Source organism: Bubalus kerabau, chromosome 16 (genome assembly GCF_029407905.1).
Source record: "Bubalus kerabau isolate K-KA32 ecotype Philippines breed swamp buffalo chromosome 16, PCC_UOA_SB_1v2, whole genome shotgun sequence".
In the NCBI taxonomy this organism is placed as follows: Eukaryota; Metazoa; Chordata; class Mammalia; order Artiodactyla; family Bovidae; genus Bubalus; species Bubalus kerabau.
Window position 1 is genome coordinate 9,861,189 of NC_073639.1, and position 6,000 is coordinate 9,867,188.

Here is a 6,000-nt window from a genome sequence, read left to right on the forward strand (position 1 = left end):
CAGCATGAATCAGCTATATTATACATATGTCTCCTCCCTCTGGAACCTCCCTCCCACCGCCACCCGCCTGTCTCACCATCCAGGCCATTGCAGAGCACCAGGCTAAGCTCCCTGGTGCACAGCAGCTTCCCACTAGCCGTCAGTCTTACACAGGGCAGCGTATGTATGTCAATGCTACTCTTGCAACCCGTCCCACTCTCTTATTTTCTTACTTTAAGTATACTGGGCGCACAATATTACATTAGTTTCAGTTGTAGAGCATAATGAGTCAGCATTTACATGCATTATGAAATGATCACCATGTCTAATAACCATCTAAGGATGTTGACAAGTTTAGGGAGCTATGATTCAGCTTACCACAGATCTCAAAGAGGCTTTGTTTATGTGGATTATATCTATCAATGTCTGTCATGATAGGAATTAAAATAGAGATTTAAACACTATTCATTTATTAACCCACTAAAAAAGAGCTAAACTAAAAAATAACAGTAACAAACCCACTATAGGTTAATATAAAGAACATATTTTAATGAAAAATAATTTTACCTTCCAAAAGAAAATGAAAAGACAGTAATAAGAGTGCCATTATATCACATTTTTATAACTCTCCTTCATGTCCAGGTTAACAAGACAGCTGGATTGTCTTATCTGTTGTGATAACTATTTTGGTTGATGTATACAAAGAAAATTTAACCTCACAGAGATATGTAGTTGGAAAAGAAAAGACTATTTCAATAACCTTTCCATGTAATTATGGGTATTCTTCTTTGATACTACACCAAAACTCAACAAGAGGTAGTATCTTAAAAGTTGTGCTGTAGAGGATGAAAACATATCCATGAACTTTTTACATAATTACTAAAAATTATATTTTTAGAGACATGTTTTTCTCACAGTACAATTTTTCTTACAGTTTAATTGAGATATAATTTACATACAGAATTATATAAGTTTGAAATGTACTGCATAATGACTTGACTTACACAATAAGTTTAGTGAACACCTATTGTCTTATACAGACACCAAATTAAAGAATTAGAGATTAAAAGCTTTTTTATCCTAAGAGGAGAATTCTTAGGAATTATTCTCATAACAGCTTTCGTATGCAACATACAGCAGTGTTAATTACATTTATCATGTTGTGCATTAGATCCTTAGTACTTACACCTGGCAGTTTGTACCTTTTGACTGCTTTCATTCAGTTACCTCTGCCTTTAGTAACCACAAATCCGAACACCTTTTCTATGAATCTGTTTTTTGTTTTAAAGTATAATTGACCTACAACACTACATTAGTTTTTGTTACACAACATAGTGATTCAATATTTATTCACATTTCAAAATGATACCCACAATAAATCTAGTTATAACATGTCACCATACAAAGACACTACATAGTTATTGACTATATTCTATACACTGTACATTTCATACCCATGACTCATTTGTTTTGCAACTATAAGTGTGTACTTCTCAGTCTTCTTCACCTATTTTTATCCTCACCCCATTCTCTCCTCTCTGGCAACCATCTGTTTGTGTTCTGCATCTATAACTGTTCCTGTATGGCAACCCATGAACTTTTCCTACCATTATAGTAGACCCATCAGTCTACTTTGAATCTACTTGAATGGCTCTTTTACCCAGGCCAGATTTTAGAACATGGTATTATAATTGGAAAACGTTGGCCCACTACATCATTCTAGTCTTTCACATATGAACACATTTTGTTATACAATATTGAAAAATCAGTCATTGCATCATCATGGGTTTATCAGAAAAGTCCTTAAGAATTGGGAAGCCATCAACAGGTTTTTCCAAAACTCCAACTTTTCTATTAATAATTTTCAAGGCAGCAAATATCGTCAGATGTTTACCTTGAAGTAACAGGCTCACTTAATTCATTTTGGAAAATAATGTCTGCCTAATATCAGGACTGAATAACCATAGTTAGTTCTTCTGTTAAAAAAAAAAAAAAAAAAGATAATCCGTGGGGTGGGAGGAGTGGCTAGTTAACTCACAATTCAAATAAGTGTTTTTCCTTGAGAAAATCATCACAAATTGATATGCAACACAAGAGCTTTGCATGCTTCCCACTTAATCACACAGAATATTAAATAGGAATATACTCAAAAGTTGAGAATGAATAAAATTCATAATTTTTATTGTTTCATCAAGAACTTTCTTAAATGAAAATGGCTTTGATTTTATAGTGGTTTTAATATATATTTTTTTATTTTACTGTGATTTCCTGGCAGTTTGATACCACCACCTTAATTGGTGCTAAGGAATTAACAGCTTTACCCACAATTCTCTTTGCAGCATCAGGGCAAATGTCCAGACAAGACAAAGGCAGATATATTAGTCTAATTATTTTGATATAAACAGACTCCCTAAAAGGTCTCCTCTATTCCAAGAATGTGCTTACTCTCTGGAGCTGCTTCTGTGATATTTAACAATCAAAAAGGCTTGAGATGAAAGTATCATATGACATCCCTTATATGCAGAATCTAAAAAGAAATGATACAAGTGAGTTTATTTACAAAACAGAAATAGACTCACAGACTTACAGAATGAACTTATGGTTACTGGGAGAAGAATAGGGGAAGGGATAGTTAGGGAGGCTGGGATTGATATGTGCACACTATTATATTAAAAATGGACATTGAGCTGCATGAGTTGCTTGCATATCTTGGAGATAAGTCCTTTGTAAGTTGTTTCATTTGCAATTATTTTCTCCCATTCTGGAAGTTATCCATTCATCTTGTTTATAGCTTTCTTTGCTGTGCAGATGATTTTAAGTTTAATTAGGTCCCATTGTCTATTTTTGTTTTTATTTCCATTACTCTAGAAAGTAGGTCAAAGAGGATCTTGCTGTAACTTATGTCAAAGAGTGTTCTGCCTATGTTTTCCTCTAAGAGTTTTATAGTTTCTGGCCTTACATTTAGGTCTTTAACCCATTTTGAGTTTACCTTTGTGTGTGGTGTTAGGACATATTCTAATTTAATTCTTTTATATGCAGCTGTCCAGTTTTCCCAGTACCACTTATTGAAGAGGCTGCCTTTTATCCATTGTTTATTCTTGCAACCTATGTCAAAAATAAGTTGCCCATAGGTATGCAGGTTTACCTCTGGGCTTTCTATCGTGTTCCATTGATCTATATTTCTTTTTTGTGTGCCAGTGACATACCGTCTTGATGAGTGTAGCTTTGTAGTATAGTCTGAAGTCAGGAAGATTGATTCCTCCAGCTCCATTTTTCTTTTTCAAGATTGCTTTGGCTTTTAGGGTCTTTTGTGTTTCCATACAAATCATAAAAATTTTGTTCTAGTTCTGTGAAAAATGCCATTGGTAATTTGATATTTCATTGAATCTGTAGATGGCTTTGGGTAGTACAGTCACTTACAAGCAGTTCAATACCAGAAAAACAAACAACTCAATCAAAAAATAAGCATAAGACCTGAACAGGCATTTCTACAAAGAAGACATACAGATGGCCAACAAACACATGAGAAGATGATCAACTTTGCTCATTATCAGAGAAATGCAAATTAAAACTGCAGTGAGGTATCACCTCACACAAATTGGAATGGCCATCATCAAAAAAATCCACAAACAATCAATGCTGGAGAGGGTGTGGAGAAAGGGAACCCTCTTGCATTGTTCAGTTCAGTTCAGTTCAGTTGCTCAGTCATGTCCAGCTCTTTGCGACCCCATGAATTGCAGCACGCCAGGCCTCCCTGTCCATCACCAATTCCCGGAGTTCACTCAGACTCACATCCATCGAGTCAGTGATGCCATACAGCCATCTCATCCTCTGTCGTCCCCTTCTCCTGCCTCCAGTCCCTCCCAGCATCAGAGTCTTTTCCAATGAGTCAACTCTTCGCATGAGGTGGCCAAAGTACTGCAGTTTCAGCTTCAGCATCATTCCTTCCAAAGAAATCCCAGGGCTGATCTCCTTCAGAATGGACTGGTTGGATCTCCTTGCAGTCCAAGGGACTCTCAAGAGTCTTCTCCAACACCACAGTTCAAAAGCATCAATTCTTCGGCGCTCAGCTTTCTTCACAGTCCAACTCTCAGATCCATACATGACTACTGGAAAAACCATAGCCTTGACTAGACAGACCTTTGTTGACAAAGCAATGTCTCTGCTTTTTAATATGCTGTCTAGTTTGGTCATAACTTTCCTTCCAAGGAGTAAGCAATTATCCTCCAATTAAAAATAAACTTAAACAAATAAAATGGATAACCAGTGAGGACCTACTATATAGCACAGGGCTCTGTTCAATGTTATGTAGCAGCATGAACAGGAGGGGAGTTTGGGGGAGAATGGATATGATATGTATATGGCTAAATCCCTGTGCTATTCATTTGATATTGTCACAACATTGTTAATTGGCTATACTCCAATATAAAATTGAAAGTTGAAAAAAAGAGGACTCCAGATCATTCCTACTTGATTCCCAGTCTCTTGTGGCATTGGACTCTGCAGGGCGGTAGTTTCTCAAAGTGGGATCTGTAGAGCCCTGGGGCTTCCCAAGGTCAGTCAAATAGACATAGCCTTACAGGATTTGACAAATTAAAAGGCATTCAAATAATATGTGACAATGACAGTGATAGATTCTGTTGATTTTGCCTTGCTCTTAGGTCTTTGGGCCAATTCTTATTTTCGCTGTGAAGGCAACTCCAGCGTGACGTGGAATTTGCATCAACTGCAGGGCAGATATGTTCAGAACCTTCTTGCAGCTACTTCTTAAATAGGAATAAAGTGCATAATGCAAGCCACCTTGGAAACGTTTTGCTTTGCTTCCCCAGAATCACACTGAATCTCCTGCCAGAAGGCCTCACTAACTCAGATTGCTAAGGAGGAAAAAATAGATCATTAAATAGCAGGGAAGACCAGAATGATTTCTAAAAATAAATCCTAATTAGATACACATTTTAAAGACAAAGCTTACTTCCTTGTTTTTCCCCTCAATGTTAATTTATGGCATTCCTGCCTGTTATTAATAATCCTTTTTATCAGTCTTGGTAACTTGATACTTTATTAACACTTTTAGATACCTTATCTCATGTGATTCTTACAATAAATCTAAAAGGAACACCTGTTCTAGAGATCAACCCAAAAAAAAGACAAAGACGTTTGAAAAAATTAAGTGACTTAACCAAGTACCCAAGTACTCTCTATCAGTGTTCCATTACTGTGTAATAAATTACTACAGACTTAGTGGCTTAAAACATCACGAATCTACTATATCAAAGTGTGTGTTAAGAGCAAGAGGGCTGCATCCTCTGCTCTGAAGTCAAGGTGCTGGCAGAGGCTGCCATCTCATGCTGGGCTTGAGGCTGTCTTCTGAAGTCACACAGTTGGTGGCAGAGTTCCATTCCTTACAGTAGTAGGGCTGAGGTTCCTGTATTTTTGCTGGCTAATAATCACAGGTCAGTCTAAGCTCTTAGAGGCCTTCCTCTCACAGCATGACTTCCTGCTTCTTCAAATCCAGCTGGAGAATCTCTCTCCAGTCTGAGCTTTCTCCCATGGCTCCCAGCCCAGTGCTCAATCAGAGAGGAAGCAATTGGTCAAAGAATAAATGAGTGAATATTTGCGCCAGTTCAGAATCCTACCATTTCCTATACATTCTCTTCTTGCAACCCAACATCATTTCATCATGGCAAACAAGGAGCGCTCTGAAACTTTTTGTATTGATCTTTAACGATCTGAGTGTTGACCATAGATAGCATCGATGTTACACTGAATTTCTTAAACAGTTTCACCATCTGAAAGTCATTTTCCTATTTGGAGGCTGGCTGGCAGACATGAGCAGAACTGCTAAGTCATGCTGCCAACCAAAATCTTGGTTTCAACTTGGACTCTTCTGGTTTATAATGAGAACAGCTATAATTTTTTTGAGTGCCTAACATAGGCCCAGTGATAGATAGACAACCTGGCATACACGCACACACACTGCATACACACGTGTTATTCTCTTTGTGTTTGTGTGTGTGTATA

General features: G+C 37.2%; 1 long non-coding RNA gene across 1 annotated transcript in view; it reads left to right on the forward strand.

The window, feature by feature from the left end:
* The window catches only part of LOC129629994 (uncharacterized), a 49,114-nt gene extending 43,809 nt beyond the window's left edge, over nucleotides 1-5,305 (forward strand). The window contains exon 3 of the long non-coding RNA XR_008703454.1: nucleotides 4,641-5,305. This is a non-coding gene — a long non-coding RNA (uncharacterized LOC129629994). The remainder of the gene's footprint in view (nucleotides 1-4,640) is intronic.
* The last annotated feature ends 695 nt before the right edge of the window (nucleotides 5,306-6,000 follow it).